Source organism: Desmodus rotundus, chromosome X (assembly GCF_022682495.2).
Source record: "Desmodus rotundus isolate HL8 chromosome X, HLdesRot8A.1, whole genome shotgun sequence".
Classification (NCBI taxonomy): Eukaryota; Metazoa; Chordata; class Mammalia; order Chiroptera; family Phyllostomidae; genus Desmodus; species Desmodus rotundus.
In genome coordinates, this window is record NC_071400.1 from 83,066,983 (window position 1) to 83,089,743 (window position 22,761).

General features: G+C 38.0%; 1 protein-coding gene across 1 annotated transcript in view; it reads right to left on the bottom strand.

Moving 5' to 3' along the window:
* The window catches only part of IL1RAPL1 (interleukin 1 receptor accessory protein like 1), a 1,180,423-nt gene that overhangs the window by 47,415 nt on the left and 1,110,247 nt on the right, over positions 1-22,761 (bottom strand). The window lies entirely within an intron of this gene.

The following is a 22,761-nucleotide window of genomic DNA, read 5'->3' on the forward strand; positions in this document are numbered from 1 at the left end:
TGTGCCCTTCCCAAAGCACAGTATCAGAAGGTACATAGTATTGATAATTATAAGGTTTTATAGGGCAATTAGAAGGCATTTCTCACTCCTGAATAGAAGTAATAGAAAGGGAACAAAATCACTACATGGGAAAGAAAAGGAACTGGAAATCCAGGATCCTCAAAAAAATGTTATTAAATTACTTTTACTATATAAAGAATAATAATCATTATGCTAAGTGAAATAAGCCAGGTGGTGAGGGACAAATACTATATGATCTCACCTTTGACAGGAACATAATCAACAAAAGAAAAAAAGCAAACAAAATATAACCAGAGACATTGAAGTTAAGAACATTGTAACAATAGCCAGAGGGGAGTGGGGAGGGGACAGTGAGGGGAGGAGATTACAGGAACTACTATAAAGGACACAAGCACAAAATCAAGGGGGAGGGTGGAGACGGGGAAGGGAGGGGGGTTTGGCTGGGGTGGGGTGGAGGGATGGGGAGAAAAGGCATACAACTGTAATTGAATAACAATAAAAATTAAAAAATAAATAAAATGTTAACTCTGAAAAAAAAGAATAATAATTTAATTAAGAAAACCAACACATGCTCAGGTAGAAAAGACCATGAAAAAACAAATGAATGACTAAGAGTAAATAGTAGGGATTTTTCTTAGTTTTTTTTTCATGGTATCACTTAGATTTCTTATAAAATCAGTGATACCATGGTAGAGATTAGTTTCTTTTAATATGCTCCTCAGGAGAGACGATTGTAATGGTGAGTACAGATTGGTTGATTACTTAAAAAGCTAGGTAGAGGTCCCTGACTAAAGGATATAAGTGCATTTCATGCCTGCAGAAACATAATGTTTATTTCTAGACAGATTATGCCATTTTGCAAACATCTGGTTTACCCAAGCCTCAGCCAGCATTGGATAACTGAAATATTCCAGTACATGCTAGTTTTAAAATCTCACTGCCTCCATGTGGAATCAGAAAATGGGGGATAGGGTGGGCTGGGGACCTGTAAGGACCGACTCCGTTAGGACTGGGGAAAGGGAACTCTCAGGGATGGGTGCTACATACATGAGGGGCTGAATACGATGCCCCAGAGACCCCTTTGTTGGCATTTGAAGTAAGAAAACTTCTCCATTTTAGAAATTCCTGTAAAGGTTCTTGAGGACCTGACAACTCTATGACCTAAAGGTCAAAGAATGACATGACAAGAGATTTGGAAGCCTCAGAGCTAAGCTGTGAGCTGAGCTATTGTAATTATGGTTAGGAGTGATTCTACAATATAAATCCAAAGGAAAGCACAGTGCGCTTAGATGAACTCTTTCCAAGCCCTGCTGTGGGTGTACCTATATGTGAGTTCTATTCTCCAAGTCCTGCAGCAAGATACGTTTTATTGCATAAAATTAATACTATCTTAATTATGTTCATCGTATAAGGATAGTTCATAAATAAATTCTTGCTCTTCTATTATTTCTAGGATGGCATGCTATAGCTTTCTCCTTTTATCTTATCTTTGTTCATGTCTGAATCTTGTCCAAGTAAGTGATTCCTCTTGGACTTTGGTTCTATATACAATAGTCAACATTAAAAGCCAGATAACTCAAGTCCACAAAATGTCTACAAGCATTTAAGAAGCAAAATGGAGTACCAAGAAGGTTCCTTTATTATTAATTTTGTACATAAATATTGCCTAAATGTTCTAACATGGCATCACACCTCCGTTGGAGAACACTTTCATTACAGAGTGGATAACCAAATGCCAACCTTGTTGATTGGAAATCAGCCACAGATTTCTATGAAAAAATATCAATTCAATGTGACAAAACAATTTTAAACCCAATATTCTTTGGCTTTACATTTTTATAAGGGCATTAACTTATATGCAACCTCACTACCTGTTATAGTGTCGACGTGGTCACAAATTCAACAGTAAATCTCAAAATACTACCTGTTGTGATGATGAACATCACATGCCAACAGAATGAACACACATTAGAGTGTTTTACATTTTTATGGCAATAATTTACAAAATTTATTTTTTAAGGGATCAAGTTTTAGCTTGTAGGAGGGAGTTAATGACTAAAACTCATAAAAAAAATCCAGAAATTACCTAACTTTCCATTAGTTTGACTAAATATGGGGCTTATAAATAATGATCATACCATGAGCAACTCAGCCTGACATTCCTTAGGAGAGAAGTCAGTTGAATCACTCATTGGAACCTCAATTTGTCTCTCCTGTCACAATCGCACCTTCGCAGATCAAGTGACTTTCCATTACCTAATTTTTCATTTCTCTTACCTGCAGGCTTTGTGCTGCCACACCTAGGAAATGGCTCTTACACCCATGTCAGAAATGATTTGCTTTCTCAATCTTCTTTGCTCCTCTGGTCTTTGACTATCTACCTTGCCTTGAGCTCCAGTACTAGGGGTATCTGCAGTGTTTTGGGGGTGCCTCGGGGAACACTATCCAGATTTGGATTGACCCTGCTGTGGGTCATAGACTAAAATTCATGGAAGGAATTAGAAGAGGATGAGGGGAAAACAGTAAAGCACTCCAGGCAAAGAGGAAAAGCTTAAGTAAAAGAATGTTGGATAACTTTGGAGGAAATAAATAACTTCAGACTGGCTAAAGCTAAAGTGTACTTGGTTTGGAGGGGGGGAGATTAGGGGGGAAATAGAGCACCAATGAGGCCAGAGCTGTGGCAGGCTTAGCTTTCCCTATAGGCCATGTTGAAGATTTGGGACATGCTTTTTTTAAAAAAAAAATTTTTATTGTTATTCAATTACAGTTGTATGCCTTTTCTCCCCATCCCTCCACCCCACCCCAGCTGAACCCACCTCCCTCCCCCACCTCCACCCTCCCCCCCCGATTTTGTCCATGTGTCTTTTATAATAGTTCCTGCAATCCCCTCTTCCCACTGTCCCCACCCCTCTCCCCACTGGCCACTGCTAGACTGTTCCCAACCTCAATGTCTCTGGTTGTATTTTGTTTGCTTTTTTCTTCTATTGATTATGTTCCAGTTAAGGGTGAGATAATATGGGGACATGCTTTTAAGGGCAATGCTACGCTGGGGAAAGATTTCGAGGAGATTGACATAATTCCATCTGCATGCTGAAGAAATCACTTCTACTGTACTTGAAATGCTGGGATTGGATCAGAGAGAATCAAGAGCATTGAGAGGGTTACAGTATTTTGGGATCATAACATAAGGAATAGTCACTGCACAAAGACCAGAATTTTCTCACATAATTACTTAAAAGGATACAGCATAGCTGATAGCATTGATGACAGATCACTATGCTTTTCATCAATGTGATAATAAAGAACCTCTCAAAGCAGAGATTTCATAGGAAGTCTAATGAGGTAGAAAATACATTTTTTATTTGATATAATTTACATGCATCACTGTGTGTTGTAGGAGAGAATGGGGGAATTGGGATGTTGCCAGCTGGTTCTCAATATAATCAGGACAGAAAGTCAACTTGGCAGAGCTCTGTTCTGTGAAGAGATTTTTGAGTGGGTTCTCTTAATTATACTTATATATGTGCCTGAGCAAAAGGCACCACCACCAGGAAAGGACACTAGGAGCCCGTGTAGTCAATCTTGAGACAAGGTGAAGTCAGGCTCATGCTTGAGAACCAACCGCCCAAATGTTTGGGAAGAAAGCTATGACAACCCAGTACTTTTCATTTAGGTAATGGTGGCCAATTATGGGAGTGCCAGGGAGTGGTGACCTTAGCTGTATTGCCCATGTTTGAAAGCTGTAATAAAGAACTATCATCTCTTCCCTTCAGGTTGAATAAGAACCAGGAGTTGATTGAAATTCATGGGGCAGGGTGGGGTCTAGGGAGAGATGATGCTCTCTCACTCAATAAGGGAAGACAGAGATTAATAAGGATGAATAGGAAAACCAGGACATTTTATTTACAAAGCTAATTAGGCAATTAGGAAATAGGAATTAGGAAAGTAAACATGTTATGACTGTATTTGCACCTTTAGCTGATGAAGTAGGACATGCCAGCTACACAACAGATTTTTAGCATCTGAATTTTAGAAGTAGTCCATCCACTATTCAGTTCATATTCTCATGCTTTTTAAAGGTACGTTCTTTGCTTTATATCCCCCTCATTTCCACCTAAGGTACTACTCCTCATCCATTAAGGCCGAACTCAAATAGAAACTGACATGACCTCCCTAGGAATAGTCAGTCACTCTGTCTTCGCTTCCCATAGCCCTTGAAGCACACCTGTATTTATCAGAATATATTCCCTACAATATTTGGTTTATTTGCATATCTACCCCAGCAACTACAGCATTTACTCCCAAAGGTAGAACTTATATCTGCATTTACCTTTATGTATTACCAGGACCCATCACGGTGCCTTGAATATATTAGGAACTCAATAAATAATTTCAAGTCAATTAATAACTTGCTTAATATCTTTCAAATTTGCATTTTCCCTTGCTTCCTTTTATCAAAGCTTAATTAATTAATTAATTAATTAGCATGCCTACAGCTTATCTCAACAGGCCAAATCTGTCTTGTAAACTAGCCTTCAATATTGCATGTGCAGAGCCTCCTCATTCAGACCTTATTTCACTTGGGCTGGAGCCAGTTCATACCAGCTTATGAGAGTCGATTACTACATTTTTGGAAAATTTGTAAGCAGTTTGTTAAACACAGTAATTATTTACAAATTAAATCATGAAAACTTACAATTAAAAATACCGTATTAAAAACAAAGGTTAAGAGATAAATCAAAACGTCCTAAGTATTTTGCAACACTATTAATCTCCAGTGTCCATCTGGCAGAAATACTATATAACAGTGTGCTATACTGCACATCTCTTCTCAGCTGCCCATTTAGTGAGATGATGTTGGTAGCTTGCAGTCAACCATGGTGGGAGTATTTACCCATGCATTGCCAAGTGCTACAAATCAAGGTATGATTTATTGGTTTGTTGATTGTCTACAGAGAAAATGTTAATAATGCAGATTAAACCTGAAAGTGTCGTGTGTATAGCTGTTACACTGGTAATTGCACAGACTAAAAACATATTCCTCTAGTATCCAAAAAATATAATTTGATTCAGCAAGGAAGTCATTCACATTATTGATGAACAAACTTCTAATGTATATCTCCTATGTTTACTCATTTGCTAATGTAAACAAAAGTATCGACCACCTATATGTCAGAATTGTACTTGGACAACCAATTGTTAAACATTTACCAGCATACTCTCTATCGAATTGCTTTTTCAAAGATATTGCAAGCACATCTTAATAGGTTTATTGAGATACAATTCACATATCATCCATCTACCCATTTAAATGTCATATAAGTCAATGGTTTTCAGCACATTCACAGGATTATGCAACCAGCAGCACAATCAACTTTAAGACACTTTCATCACCCCCAAAAGAAACCATGAACCAATTAGCAGCTACTTGTCATTTCCTCCTAACCTGCCAGCCCTTGGCAACCACTGATCAATTTCTACTTTCTGTCTCTATAGATTTGCCGATTCTGGGCATCTTGTACAAATAGAATTACACATTATATAGCCTTTTGTGTCTGGCTTCTTTTGCTTAGCTTAATGTTTTCAAGGTTCACCTACATTACAGCATGTATCAATGCTTCATTTCTCTTTATGGTTAAATAATATTTCCTTGTCTGGATAGACCATATTTTGTTTATTCATTCGTCAGTTGGTGGGCATTTGGGTTGTTGCCACTACTGAATAATGATGCTTTGAACACTCCTGTACACATTTTTGTGTGAACATATGTTTCATTTCTCTTGGGTATATACATAGCTCAAAATGAAATTGCTGGGCCATAAGATAATTCTATATTTAAATCCTTGAAGAATTGCCAGGCTTTTTCCCAAAGTGGCTGTACCATTTTACATTCTCTCCAGCAATGTACGAGTGTTCCAATTCCACATGCTCACCAGTACTTGTTATCTGTCTCTTTGATTATAGCCATCCTATTAGTGTGAAATAGTATTTCTTTGTGATCCTTACCATTCATATAAAACCACAAAGTTATTATTGCATATAATTATTTTATTAATAACTGACGTGGTTCAAAATTATAAAACCAATATAAAGATAAAAGGGCTTTTATTGGACCACAGTATGTGTTTGTCAACATCGTACCTAAAATGCTAATTTCCTCATTATTGTGTTATAGACCTTATGATGGATTTATAATTTCAGTTGAGAATCATAAGAACTTTATTATTGAAGGCTGACACTTTTTAAGAACAACTGAGAAGAGTTATTTTCAATGTTTAAAAGCAAACATATTTTAAAGAAGAAATTCATATAAATGGGGCCTGCAGGATCATATCCTTTAAATTCAATATAAGGACACCTACTAGCATCATTTTCATATCATACTATTTTTTGTAGTTTTGCTAATTCACTTAGACATGAAAAAATAATAAGATGCTTTAAAAGGTGATAAAAGCATTATTTGAAAATAATGTAACTGCATACTTAAACAGTTCAGAAGAACTTATATATATATATTTTTAATTTTTATTGTTGTTCAACGCAGCAGAGAGAAAGAAGGAGCTTATACCCTTTGCAACAGCATGGATGAAACTGGAGAGCATTATGCTAAGTGAAATAAGCCAGGCAGTGAGAACTTATATTTTTACCTTCTTTGAAAAAAAGTTCTTTCAAATGTCCAAATGTAAGAAATATATAGGAATATCTTACTAGTGAAAGTTTTGATATAACATATATTTTGTATTTGTATTAAAAAATGTAAAAATCTGTGCAATTTGTGTTACTCTAAATAGACCATGTCAAAATCATATAAACGTATCACTATACATTCCTGTCGAACAAATGGAGTGTATGTGGTAGTGCTAGAGAAGGACTATCCACCATCTCAATATATTTGAATAGAACTTCATGTTAAAAAAATGCCCTTAAGGGACTCAACAGAGCCAAAATATGCAAAACAAAAACAACAGACTATGCAAATCTAAAGGGCATTAATTTTAAAATCAATAAAAACTGGCTTATGATATTTTAAAATGAAATGTACTCTGCCCAATAGGAAATGGTAGGGGATTATCTCAGCATATCGGAGTCCTGTGGCAAGCAACTGAAGAAGGCAATTCAGGAGAAAAGATTTCCTAAAAAGGGTAAGTTTGGAATTCTGACAAATGTGTTTTTTTTTTTAAGTAGATGATTTGTAGGAAATTAATGTACTTTTATTCTAGCTATAGTTAATTTGGTTTGAAGTTATTTTTCCTTAATCTTACTCTCTAGGAGACAAGGAATTTTATCACTGTTTTGCCAGCCTCAAGAAGAAAAATTGGAGGTTAGCAATGGTCTATGATATCTAAAAATCTATATTATATATGATTTTCATAGTAACTGAATATAAAATGGTAGAGATCTTATTTATACTAGCAACAAAAAACCAAACAATAATCAGAAATGGTTGTGAATAAGTAAACCACAAAATAATATTGAGTCAGATCAAAGGTTTTATGAAACGCATATACAGAAAGTTTGCAAAGCCTTGCATAAAAAAACTAGATATTTTTGAGGTCCATTCCCAAGTTATATTTTAGATTCAATGTTACTGCTAATGAAAATCCAATAAGTTACAGAATTCAAAAAAATAACTCTATATTCATTTAGAAATTTAGGTAGATAGAGATTGTGAATAATTTCCTAAAGAAGTATAAGCATGTGAATTGTCCAAAGAGTAAAATGCATTGATTTTTATATATCATTTTTAAATAAATATTGCATACATTTAAGGTGTAAAGCATGACAGGTAATACTTAAAAATAGTAGCAGATTAACTACAGGCAATGAATGATCAGATTTTGAATTGTGGTCTGGAAACAAAGGTTAATTTCATATGATACAACAAAAATGGAAACTTATTAAAGTTAAATATTATTATAAAACAGATATACTATCTAGGAGAAGTATGTTATTTTATGAATCTATGCAGGAAAAATGATTTCTTAGAATTCGAGCCTTGACATAACAGGAAAATTCAAGATTCACAGATTTAAATAAATAACTAGTAAAGCTTCAGAACACTGGGAGACAATACAAAGAAAAGTAAAACGACAGAGAAGATGAAATGTTCTTGATCGTGTTTGCGATCTAATGTGTGTCTGAGTAGGTTTTCAGTTAAAAAGGAAACGTGATAAAATAACACTTAGCCGAGTGCCCTGAAAGTTCTTTAATGGATTCATATTCCAGACATTCAACTTGAAAATGATCACAGACAGATTTTGAAAGAAACTAGAGGAAAGCTTATTACTATTGCATCTCCTAATGCCACCATTAACATAATTTTTGCCTATTTTCACTAACTTTCATATCAGATTTTATTTTATATTCCTGTATCTTCTACAATATCATTTAGTTTAGATAAATATGGTTTAACATGTTATATTGTTTTCCTATGTTACTTAAGCCAGTGAATCCCAAACTTATTGCCAAATAATTTGTCCCCCCCCCCCCCTCCGCCACCAGATGTTGACTCAGCGAGTGAGGAGGGTTCCGGGGAATTCCATTTTTAACAAGCTCTCTCAGGAGATTGCCATGCAAGTGGTTATAGTTAACTGTCTGGAACAATTTCTCGTTACCTTGGACTTTGTTTAAAGTGGAACTGGGGCTCCAAAAAGCAACAAGATTGAAAACCATTCAGGCAGGGCACTTAATGAGGGAGCAAGGACAGGGAGTCTGGGAAAGAGGAAAGAGGGTTCACAATAATGACAATGGTGGACAGAGAAGTAGCTGGTGTACAAAGACATAGAGTGTACAAGTGTGTCCCTGGTGACCCCATCCAAGCTATGGAAATATATTGTCTTTCCAAAGAAATGTAGGAAAGAATTCGTATTTCAGTGGAAAGCTACTCACTTAGCTATTGCATGCTTTTCTGAGTTACCAGATTCTAACTCTTTCACTGTTTTTGAGCTGTTCTTCGACTCTGTAAATTATAGGTAACTGACGTGTAAATTCTCCCATGTCTGGTAATGATTTAATTGATTTTATTCTCCTCTGTTCTCTTAGCCATCCCCCCCCCCCAAACACATGGAAAAATCTATTTTTTCTGTACTGGGAATTCATCTCAAGATTCCTTTACTCTGTATAAATCTGCTGCTTTGATATTACCTTTGAACTGCTCATAATCGGCCTGGTCCCTTCATAGCATATGAGCAAAAATGTCTTTAACGTGTGTCCATCCTCATATCTGTATGAAAGTGATTGCACATTTTTCTGAGAATTATCTGTTAACAGGAATACAATGCTGGTGGCCTCATTGCTTATCACTGCCCTTAAAATAAGCAACACGAAATATTTCTACCTATGCGATATATCTCTGGCATTTTTTGGATTACTGAAGGATTTTATGAACACACTCTTTTTCTTTCTTTTTTTTTAAATATAAGAACGGAAGTAAAATTTTATCTTTACTCTGTTTAACTCCAAATGATTTATCTTGTTATCAACAGCAACTATCCATTTTCTCTCTCTTTTGGTCTCTAATTTGCTGGAATCTGCAATTTCTGATAAGGCAATCCTAACGTGTGATTCAGAGACTCAAACACCACAGCTCTTCTTCATCCTCTTCCATTTAGATATTGAAAACACGCCTCCAGTCCCACCTCTGACACCCAAGTGTTAGTGCTCATACTATTTACTACAGGTGACCAGAAATACAGATTAGTGCGAGAATTCCGCAAGTTCCATAGAAGAGAAAGACACAATGTCATTTTCATCTTAATTTTGTTTCTTTGTTTTTCTTCAAACAATAGCAGAATACTTTAATGTATGCCCTAGGTAGCTCCACACATCAAATATATCAGTCAGCCAGGGCTGGACTCTTGAAGACAATAGTGTTGCTGCCTCAAATTGATATCGGTAAAGGCTACAGAAAATGGCACTAAATGCTTCTGCCGTCTTTGTGGCAGAAAGGTGCACCATCCGCTCAATCTTACCAGGTTACAAAGGAAGCACTCTAAAGTTGATCATAAAAGAAATCATTTGCTATCTAAAAGGAGAACAATGCTTGGCATACATCAGGATTTCGAGTAGGCCACAACATGGGGAGGCCTTAGAGGAAAAATGATGCATTTCCCCTTTAACTGTTGGATTCCAACAGGCAGTAAGGAGGGTCACTTGTGATTTAGTGCAGCCTTCTAATTAGGGATTATCTGGCCATTTCTAAAAGTGCTGAGAGCAGAAATTCTTTCTCCACTAGAGGACACTCTCTAACTTATTGAAAAGTTTAAATACAAAAGAAGCCTCTTTTTTAATTAAAAGGAAATTTCTTCCGTAATTAAAAAGCATCAGCATTCAGAGATCTTACTCACTGAAATTAGAATATATGTGTATTTTGTTCTTAAGTAAAATGTCGAATAGTAGGGGGATTTTAATTTCATTTGCACCATTAATCATGCATATTAAAATTACGCTATGGTCAAGGTAAAGATAAATGATTTGCCAAAGACTCTTCATTTAAGATAAAACAAGGTGGTTTGCAAAACATATTTATCCTTTGTCATCAGTTACACTGAATGGCTCCTCTTCCAGAAAGCTTTATTCAGAAGCTCCTCTTTTCCGCCACCCCCCCCCATCCCCCCCCCCCCCGCCCCCTCTCGTGCATACACAGGAAGAAAGAAAGTGCCCTTGTAACTTCCTTAAGATTTTTGGCCCAAATAAGTATCAGGCCCTATGGCACATAATATTTGACAGTATCTTAACTGCAGAGAGTTCTCTGGAAATCAGAGGTTTTTCTCAGGGTTCCAAATGAAAGGAAATAAATGGAAGGGACAGCTTATATTAAGCGCATAGTTGAGGATATTACTCCCGAAGAATGTAACCACATCTGCTCAAATTTCAGGGGAATAAAATCACAGAAAAAACAAGACATGCACTTTTAACTCTGCTCACCAATGACTCAGCTGTCATGTCAGATTTCTTTATGATAGTGTATTTCAGACTATCTTGCAACATATTTCTTTAGCTTTTAAGGACAAAGCAACTTACCTGGTTGGCTAATAGAACTGCAAGAGGATTTAAGTAGTCACAAATGACTTGGTGTTAACTGAGTTAATATACATCCATAGTACACATGGTGGGCGAGTGCTCACAAGCTGTTAAGCAATTATTAATATTACTCATGTTGCTATTAGCATGGGACTTAAACTTTTCTATAAGCGGTGACTTGCAGTCCGTGCCTCGAGTTAAGCCCGATATGCCTTTCAGGAAGCTGAGGGCTGCATCCTAGAATTTGAACGAAATATTGGGGGTATTACCCACACTATGACAGGAATAAAAGCAGGGGAAGAGCCCCTCCAGAGTGGAGGGGAAACACACGCACTTGAAAAGAAAGGGTGCACAAAATGGGAGTATTATTTGCTGCACTTTGTTTTGCTGGTTCAAAGATTCTCGTAAGGACTCAAACTGTAGCTCTTGATGGCTGCCTGTTATGTGCATGTTACAAAAGTTAATGGCATCTAGCAAAATCAATGGACATCGGGCTGAACAGAGGGACTTAGCATGCATCAGTTAACATCTGTTGCCACCTGAACACCTCACCCTGGGAAAGTGTGAGGATGCACCTGAGTGTTGGAAGGATGGGCATCAGTTAAAAGAAGTAGGAAACAACTGCTCCGGGGGAAACATTCAAGTACCAGAAAATGGACTTGCTTACAATGGTTACTCAGAAACTCGTGGTGATGATGAAAGAAGAACAACTTTCTAATATTTTTAATTGAGTTAAAATACACATAACATAAATTTTACCATCTTAGCCATCTTGAAACCGACAGGGAAGTAGGGCCATTAGGCCCACCAGTTGAAGAGTGGATGAAAGAAGTGACTCGTGGTTTGCTTTCTGCCAAAGACATCAGAACTGCTTAGGATTTTAATCATTTCTAAAATTGTTTTGAGTCATCTGGAATATAAGCCTGTTTCTGTAAGGCAGACATTTTTAGGATTTTATTGCTGAGGCCTTACTGATCTCAAAACTTTGCGATTGCATCTTGATAAGGCTTCTTTATTTTTGCTCCATTAATGACATAGCCACTGTACTAAATCCTGCACTGATTCTTTTAACTCTTTTGGTGCTTTCTTATCCTTCCAGAGTCTCACATTTGAAAGCAAAATATTCCCTCTTTAGCCTCCAAGTATGTTTCAATCAGTCCTTAACATACGTACAGACAGCATTCATCTGTGGCAAGTGATCAGCAACTTCTTTAGGCTTCAGTATCATAAACAGTTGAGACAGAGAAGGAAAAAAAGAGACTGAGGTGAAAATAGGAATATGAAAAGAAGGAGTGAGAGGGAAAGAATAATAAAAGAAGGAGGTAAGAACAGGCTATTAGTAGTGGAAGTGAAGGATATTGAAAACTCCCCGACAGCATACTCAAACACAAGTGTTCCATATGGGTTGCCATGTTCTTAAACAGAGCCTGTCCTGACATTGCCTTCTTTCTTGAGCTTAATCTGTAATCTTCAAATCCTGACTGGTACTTATTAAGGCAGAGGCAGCTAAATACTTCACAGTGTCTCTTATCCTTCTTCCTTTTAGTAACATAACCCCCAGTGATTTAGTTGGGCACAAGGCTTCCCAGCTACAGACTATATTTCCTAGCTTTCTTTGCAGGTCGATGCGGCCATAACACTGGGATCAGGCCAATGAGTTGTGTGAAGAAGCGACATGCACAATTTCCTGGTCATCTCTTTCATGATGAAGCCTCATGCCCTGGACTTTATTTTTCTCTTTCCTGTAGGCTGCAAAGCAGATTGTGTCAGTGAACTGGTTTCTATCATATATATGAAGACAAAATGTTGGAGCAACAAGATACAAGGAAACAGGGGTCATGATTTACTTAATGTAACATAGTCACCCTGTCAGTCTGGGCTTCTCTCTACTGGTCTGTTTAATGAGAGAAATATACTTCTAATTTATTGAAAACATTGTATTTTGGGGTACCTTCATTACCCAGCCTAGCCTGTGCCCAACCAGTACCTCTAGAATGTACTTTTCCACCTTGTCTGCCAGTTTGCAGTGGGGCAGAATCAAATCCATGACATTATACTAACTCATTTGATCCAACCAGTACTGTAGGCAAGAACCGCATGCATCTCTTGTTAGCACTCTAACAATTCCACATAGTGCCTATGTATAAAATGGAGAAGCAGCAAAATACAAAATATTCTCTTTGAAAAGCTAAGTGTGAAATCAGGAGTGACTCTCCTTTTAAGGAAGTACTTAACTTTAACTAGAAGACAACTATCAGGCATTTACTTAGGTCATAGTTTATTTAGGGGGTAATACAGTCAATAGCATCTGTTCTAAAACACATATATACCTTGTGACTTAAAAAGGATTTTTTGTTTTGGTTTGTTGTTTCCTACATGGGCTGGTTGGGCTAAATGAAAGGTCTAACTCAAATTGTGTAAGAACTTACAGGCACGACCCATGGATGTGAACAATGGTGAGGGGATTGCTTGAGAGAGTGGGGGGTACTGGGTGGAAGTGGTCATAGGGGGAAAAATTGGGACAACTGTAATAGCATAATCAATAAAATATAATTTAAAAAGCAAATTGCATTTTGCTATATCTGTGCAATTTAATAAGACACCTTCCCTTAAGTTTCTTAACACTCAAGGTCATAACAAGTAATTTAGATATGTACAAAGCCCGCTTTTCTTATGTTTTAAAAAATAGAACCCATAATCTTTAGGTTTATGTGGCTTTTAAAGTTAATGAAATATTCTTTAGGAGTTTTATAAGCTTATAAAACATGGCTAGTGCAGGACATAATGATAGCTCGTGCATGATATCTATTATTTAAAATGTAAGTGAACATTCAGTGAACTCAGTCTAGAAGGGATTTTGTTGGTCAGCATTATATTGAGAGTACTCAGTATAGCTGCTGGTGTTTCATACATTGGTTTGCTTTGCTTGTCTCCCCTCCATAGTGGCTTAGTAAAATGCTTCTGACAGCTTCTGAGCCTAAAATACACTATGGAACTTTTTTTTTTTTTGGTCCACGTTTGATAGAAGGAGAAATGATAGCAGTTTGAACTGCCATGGAAGTAGTTTAAAAAACTGAAGTTCAAAATGGGAAGAAATTTTCTGTGCTGAGTTAACCAGAAGTTGATAGTATTCATGGATATTTTTAGTATTTAAAAAATTTCACTGTTATTTTTCCTTTCCGTGTATGACCAGAGCTATTTCTCTCAGTTCTTTTCATTCTTGAAAAAGATGCATTATTTATCTTTGGAACTTGTATCTAGCCTTCTCAGTCCATGCTATTACTGGTGTCTTTAAAATCACTTGACAGTAACCCTTCTAATCTAACTTTAATCCCTCTTTCCCCATAATAGAAACTCAGGTTTAGAAGACATTTATTCCCATGCTTGAAAGTATTTTTATTGTGTCTATATCTGAAATTTTTTGATAGGCTATGAAGTTCTTCTTATTTTTTTCTTCCTTTTTGGAGTTCCACTCTCACTTTCTATAACTTCATTGTCCCTCATGGTGTTACCTTTACTCCTTTTCTTTATACTAAACCAGTATCTTATTAACCCCCCCCCCACACACACCCCAATACTACCCATACTGGTTACTCTTTTGTGAGCTATTGAGAGATTTTCCACGTGGTTTTTAATCACAACTGCCTTATGCAGGGCTTATGAGATGCCTATCTGGGAGGTTTATAACCCTCAATATGTCTTCAATAAAAGAGATTTTAAAGTAGCATCTGAGACTTGTCAGCATCTAATAAAGGTAATCGCTTGAGAATATTGTTAGAGCTTTCTTACCTACAGAAGCTATATGACTTTCTGAAGTCTATTTTTGTGTCTATCACTATTATTCTGTGATTGAAGAAAATTATGTTCTAATATTAGCAATGCTCTAAGTGGAAAGTTGTAGACGTAAATCAAAATAACTGAGTCTTCTTGTCTATAGCAAAATGACCACTTGTTATCATTTCAAAGAGATGAATACCTTCTCCAACATTCACATTGTTGGTGTTCTACCTGTAGTTATATGAATAAACTTGTTTCACTCGCCCTCCCACTCCTGCCAACACTTGAATCTCCTGGGGAATGCCCTTTAGTATATATCATCAATTCAAGTAAAAATGCAACAATCAGTTTTACAGGAAACCCTGGAAACTTTCACACAGTCCAAGAGAGTGGAAATAATAAAGCCATTCATTCATATCTGAATAATGTTTCATAACATATTAACTCCTTGGAGGTAGCTGTTGGAATACCCTGTGTTGAAGTTAATGGCAAGTTTTGCTGATAGGATGTACACTCTGAATCAAGAACTATCGTGGATTAATGAAAGTACTCACTGATCTGATTAACTTGATCAAATATGATGCTTTCATTTATCATCACCAGGCCTATCGTTAATAAAAAGTAGTTATAGCAAAAATTAAGAGAACATTAATAAACCTACTAAACATAACCAGACTTTTTTGAGCTTGAAGCAGGGTGCAGCCAAGAGGAGGGCCCCAAGAAGGGATTTGTAATGGGGTCCAGGACTCGGGGTATCCAGAAAAATGTATATAGGATGTCCTCACCCCCACAAGCCTGAGCCAGGGGGGATGGGACACATGGAACAGGGCCATTCAGAGCTGTTTTGGGTAGCAACAGCTTTGTAGCTACACCCCTGGCAGTCATTTAACATATATATAACCTTTAACTGGTTTCATAGATATGTTAAATAGCTGTGGCCCTGCTTTGAGCCAGGGAGATGGGAGTGACTTCCACCCAAGATGGGACTGGGAAGCAACTCCCCCTGGTTACAGGGCCTGCGTGAGAGCATGGAGATGATTGGCTCCATGCCATGGGGCCACACCTGCCCGGACTTACTATGGCAGCCCAGTAAAGCTGGAAGAATATGGGGATGCTGGCAGGTGTAGCTGACTGTAGGAGGAGTCGGAAATGGGGCTGCAAAAGAAGATGGGTGCTGGGATTTAAACCTAGGCGCGGCAGCCATAGAAGGGGGAGGACCACAAGGTTTTGGGGGAGAAAAGAGTAGACCACGCGGCTCTGAAGAAAATAGGGGGCCACACCGTTCTGGAGTGAATCGGAGAACCACGAGGTTCTGAGGGGAAAGGAAGAGGACCACGCGGTTCTGAAATGGGGAAAAGGACCACACGGTTCTGAAGGAGAGTAGAGAGGACCGTGTGGTTTTGGGGTGCTTCTTTTTGCCACGCGGCTTAGGCAGCAGGAGAGACTTTGCAGCCATAGAAAAAGGGGAGAAAGGACTCTTGCTGCTGGGACATGAGGAGGTGCCACATGGCTTTGTATTAACTGGAGATTGCAGCGGCCACACAGCTGATGGTGCCGGGAGCCTGAATCATGGACTTCTACTTCTTTTCCTGAGACACGGTACCCCAGACTGGGCACAGGGAGAGGGAAGGACTGTGCATCTGTGGGTATTCTAGAGGACTTTAGTATCTTATTGAAGACATTAAGTCATTACTCTAAGTTTGTGTAACTTTTAAATAAACAATTCCTTTCCTTTTCACCAGTCTCTGGTATTGAGAGACGTCTTTCCTCTGGCGGCGGGCATTTCGAACCTAGCAGGTGGGCGTGGGGGGAAGGAACCTCCAGGGACAGAAAGGGGGAATCCTTTCTGTAATAATTTATCGTGAACCACCCCTGCCCTTGCTCTGTAACAAGCTGAAAATCACAATTCTGAAACATTTCTTAATTAGTACTTTTTCCACCATTATTTACTCCAAAGGTATGGTTCTTGACTTTCTCATTTGAAGTAGGAGAGAGATTCTTAAGACTTCATGGATGAAGCTTTAAAGCACTTTCTATATCTCTTGATGACTTCTTCTTTCTTTAGTTTTGTCTTTATTTTCAAAAATTGATGCAATAAAAATATGGCTTTTATAATTTAGGAGAAATTTAATTATAGCATTAAAATGTCACCATATATTCTACTTCAAGGCAGCACAGCAGATCACGCACCGTCTTCCTCCACTACCTCTTTCCTCCAAGGGCCTCCTATGGCCCTTGGAGAAACAATTCTCCCTCAGTCAAGATCTGCTCCGTGACTCTAAATATGCTGAGAGAAGTTCAGCTGTATAGAGTATAGATTAATGATACTTCTTGAGAGCACAGCATTAACATAATATAACTATTAGAAGAGACATCTTTCCCATCCATAGTTAGGAACTGTGGATTTCCACAACACAAATGAAAATTTTAAGTCAGCTTTGTTGAATTTGGGTTTATTTCTAGACTAGCTCCTTCTTTCCAGCAACCTCTTACTCTGCAATTAGGGATTTGGTACAGTATGAATAAAACCCTTCCACTTTTTCATAACAATAAATAAGGTCATACTCTGTAACAGTACTTGCTCTTTTTGAAGAGTGTGAAATGTGTTTATGCTGTCTCCTTTATTTCAGCCAACACTGTCACTTACATTTGCTCCACCACTCTTATAAATTTTTCAGAGAACCTTCTCTTTTCATTTTAATGACCAAGACAATTCATCTTAGAAAAATATTGCCTCTTCGAAAGTGGAAAATGGATATTTCCTTTCAATATTAGGATGGCTGTCTGGTGCGCGAGATAGTAAGAGGTAAATTGAGTAAATTCATTACTTCTTAATCCCTTTGTTTATCTAATTTGAAGACATATATGTGAGGAACGCTTTTGGAATTGATGAGGGGATAAACACGCTGATTTATGGTCTCATCCTCTGATTTCTACATTACTTCCTTCAATTATCCTCCAAGTGCAGATACAACAAAGCACAATGATTACCCAGACCCTTTGAGAATGCACACTGTGATAGCTGTGTAATGTACTGACTTGGCTAGGCTGAACTGAATTCCCATTAATTCTATTTTCTCGAATGTGTTCCATTAGGGTGGGCTACGAGGGAGATTCTGTCACACTAATAGGAGAATGGAAGGGAGGCAGCAGCCATTTGTGTGTGTGTGTATGCGCACACACGTGTGTACACATTGTTGCTGATATGCTATGCTCCCTCACTTTGTTGACATAAAGTAGCAGTTGGGCCTGAAACTGCTTTCCCCCCCTGGATCTCCCATCAGTGTCTCTGAGTCCTTGGCTAGAGATGTACCTGTTTAGCTTGTGATGAGAGGCCCTGCTTATTCTTGTTGCTAAGTTCAGAGGCAACAGGAACTCACATGGATTTAAGCATCCTAGTTGAGTTCAAGCCTGCTCATGCTCTTCCCGCATGACTGCCGGCTCTGTGGACTGTAAACCCAGCTTGTGTTCACGGATTCTGTCCTGCTCATTATCCTCCCTTCCCAACAGCCTGCCCGTGAACTTCTATATGAGTTATAATTTCTCAGGAAGGTGTTGGGAGATCCATGCTGTCTTTAGTAAATTTATATATATTTTTGTCTATATGGGTTAATAGAAATGAAAACCTAGAGTTGTTTTTCAAAACAAACATGATTGTCCTGCTGTTACCTCTGAAAAGAAATAACTGAAATATTGATGACTTACTTGAAATAATAAAGTATCAAAAAGTTTACACAAAATAAGCTATTCTTTTTAAGATATTAAGACATTGGTGAGGTCCTAACATAATGTTTAGGTTGACTTTAATAAATCAATTTTTAAAATTGTTTTAATGTGCTAAAAATTCAAAAACCAATTCTGTGTTAAAATCACTGGTCATATCATCTGAATTTTCAACCATCCTTTCCTCAGTTAATAGATTTATTATAGGGTTTTAGGAAAATGAAATAGTTTTATAAACATCCAAATAGTTACTGGCCAACCAGCTTGTGGGGAAGGTGAAAAAGAAATAAAAAAATAGCCCCATCCCTCAAGATATGCTTATTCTGAAAAAAATCAAGCTCCATAGTAATGGAGAGTAATATAAAATAAAAGCAAAATATAGTCAATACAACATCAATGGAACATTATCACAGTAGCTGGAAATACATGTTTGAGACAAGAAATGTGCCATTATATTCACTGTGATTATAGTTTCCCCTATGTTCTGGAGTGGGTAGGGCCATTGGGACAGCATGCACACCCTCTTTTTTAAATGCATCTGTCTGTCAACAAATTAACACTATAGGTTGATGCATTAATGAGCAAGTAATTGGTTGACAGAGGCATGTGGGTGGGGATTTCAGAAGGGAATCCCTCTGGCTGTGTCTATTCATGGAAAGCAAGATGTAAAATCAGAGGACAATGAAGGAATTTTTGGAAATATGTCACTTCCAGATGGCAAAATCAATATATCTGGGTATTTTCTGAATGTTGTAAATTTCCCCCCAATGTTTTCTCTTTGCATCTTTAGCATAAACAATGGAACTTTCCTTAAATATTTGCTCTGCTTCTATAAATACATTGCATTGTACACACACACACACACACACACACACACGAGGTCTGTCCGGAAAAAGTGCAGCCATTGTTAATAGAACTACAATGGTTTGCATGACATCGACGTAACCTGGCAGCCAAGGAGAGTGGACTGGAATGCACATGGGTGAACAATGACGACTTCACTGTACTAGTCAGTGGGGGTGGTAGATGCCATTGAGTGACTATGTGTACTGTGTGGCTGTCACATTCAAAATGACTAAGTAGAGCAACGAATCTGCATCAGATTTTGCATTAAGTTTCAACATTCCTCCATGGAAACTATTCGGATGATTCAGAAGGCTGCAGCTATAGGCAACTGGTGACCGGCAGCTTCATCACAACAATGCACCCGCTCATGCATCACATCTTGTGCAGAGATTTTTGGCGAAACATCAAATCACCCAGCTGACTCAGCCCCCTACAGCCAAGATTTGGCACCCTGCGATTCTGGCTTTTCCCAAAGCTAAAATCATCTTTGAAAGGGAAGAGATTTCAGACCATCCATGAGATTCAGGAAAATATGATTGGGCAGCTGATGGTGAGTGGGAGAACTGTATGAGGTCCCAAGGTGCCTACTCTGAAGAGGACTCAGGCATCATTGTCCTGTGTACAGTGTTTCTTGTATCTTCTTCAATAAATATCTGTGTTTTTCATATCGTATGGCTAGATATCTTCTGGACAGACTATATATATATATAGTGTGTGTATATATACACGTACATTTAGATAGGTTAAGGGGAATATTCAACCTGTAACCTTAAGTGAGAGACTAATCTTAAATGTCAGGATGGTTTAAGGCAATGATGCATGGTGACTCTAGTTAACAGTTACCTCTATAAAAAATGCACATTCAGATTGTCTAAAAACATGCTATGTAGGCTGCACGAAGTGGGCTCCTAGGCCGATTTTCATGCTCCAGTCACCACTTTGCCATCCCTTCCTAAAGCAGAAATGTGGCTGAAATCCAGACCCCTGAGTCAGCTAAATCTATATCCAAATAGGACTCCATCATTTATTATCTCCTTGAACTTAAGCAATTTATATCATTTAACTCTAATATTTTAATTTTCTCATTTGCAACACTGAATGTAAAAATATTTAACTCCTAAGTTTATTATGAGGATTAAATGTGTGAACGAGGTATATAAAGGACTTAGCACATTGTAGGTTACAAGAGAGAGTAATGGTTCAATAACTAGTGGGTATAAGTACTAGTAAAAATTATAAAGAGCCCTAAAAATAAAGTGCCAAAAAATAAAGTGCCTACTAGGTACCTGAAAAGTATCCCTTGATAAGCTATAACTAGCCTTCTGCAAACAGAAGTCACCATGCTTAATTTTCACACACCCAATGTTTCCAAACTTTTTGATTCAATAGATTGTGTCTTGTTTCCCTTCATACTGTATTAGTCTCCAGAAGCATTGTTGAACTCCAGGTTAACCTATCTAAAGAATGAAAGAACAAGTGCTGTCCACTGAACTGGAGATTTTTCACTCTTTGTCCTGCTCTGCAGAATTTCATCTTGAGACACACCCTCTCTTGCCATCCTTTGTGCTCAAGTATTTTCTCATCTCCAATTTCACTTCAAGTTGCTGCTTTTCTAAAAAGATTTTATTTATTTATTTTTAGAGAGACGGGAAGGGAAGGAGAAAGAGAGGGAGAGAAACATCAATGCGTGGTTGCCTCTCGTGCACCCCCTACAGGGGACCTGGGCTGCAAGCAGCCTAGGCATGTGTCCTAACTGGGAATCAAACCTGGGACTCTTTGGTTCACTGACCTGCACTCAATCCACTGAGCCACACCAGCCAGGGCTCAAGTTGCTGTTTTACCTACCAGTCCATGACTGTCTTTTAGAAGTTAGACTTGGTCCAGCCCACCCAGAAAGCTTTTCTCAAGTATTTGCATCATTTACCACATCATGTTTCCAAGTGCTCATGCAAGCCCTTGCTATATCATCCAGATACCATCTAAATTCAATCCATTTCTTCACGTTCATCATGACCGCATTTTATGTTTTGCCTTTTTACCAGATTGTAAACATATTTGTGAGCAACAGTTGCATATAAATAAAATTTATGAAATGTGCATACTTTTATTTTAGCTCCATGGGATAGCTTCATATCCTCTTATGTAAACTTTAAGGTAACCGAGGAAGAATTTCATAGGTGTTGCATACCAAATGATAAATCAAACCATCAGACTCAAATCTTTTCAGTGAAAATTATTTTACTCTGGGCCTCTTATTCATTCCTAAGAGTGTGCAAAATAATCTTTGACATAGTTCTTCGTGAAGAGAAGTCCCCTTCTGAAAACCAACATGAATATAATAATTCCCACTAATGACGTCACTGACATGTCTTCGGAATGACACCTATTACAGCAGGCTTGTAGAGTCCTGAGCCTCCAAGCCAGTGAGAAGGATTCTGAGCCCCAAAGCCATGTTTCCTACTTTGGACTAAGAATGCCTCCCAAAGGACACTAATGGTGACTACTCCTCAGTCCCTGCTAATGACCATTTGGGAAAACCAGGAAACTCTTTCTGAATCAGAAGTCTTCTTCAGAAAGCAGAAGAACAGAGGGAAATCTGGCCTAAACCAAAGGTCTCACTGTTCTTCTATTGATGCTGGCATCTTTTATATTGTTCTCAGTGAGTTGGTTTAAATAGTTCATAAAAAGGAAACTGGGAGTTAAAGGACTAGAAGGCTGTTCATGGATAAATAGGGCGGTTACATGCAGTGGAGGGTAGGGAGCCCTTTGTCAGGGAGAGGCTGCCAATGGGGCAGCTCTGGTAGTGCTTCGGTACATAGGACTCAGAAGCAATGAACCGAGAGAAGGGATTTCAAACCTGTCTGTGTGTAGCCCTGGAACCAAGAATCTGTTTATTTAATTCGTTTTCCTGATGACTCAGGTGCATAGCAGTTTTGGGAACCTCTGGGTATTTTTCTGCTGTGACAGAAAGAAACAAATCTGGGACATTAGAGGCAAGGGGTGGGGCTTTCAGAGAGAGAGAGAGACAGACAGAGACACAGAGAGAGATTGAGAGTGTGAGAGCACAGTGCCCACCCCAAGCCAGAAACTGAGCTATCTTTAGTGAATCAGAGGAATCACGATGGCCTGAAAAGACCCGTATTCCCAGAGACTGTATGCTAGGCACTGAAGGGTGGGCAGAATTTATGAGGAAACCATAGATTGGAATCCTAGGATAGCCAAAACCAACTACAGTTGGGATAAGCCTTCAATTCTCAGTGGTAGGAGTTGCTAAATAATACAGTATAATTTAGTAATCTGTATTTTGGAAAATAGGCATTTTCTCTGGAGGCTATTAAAATGCTGTTAGCATAATTAAGGTCGAATCATCAT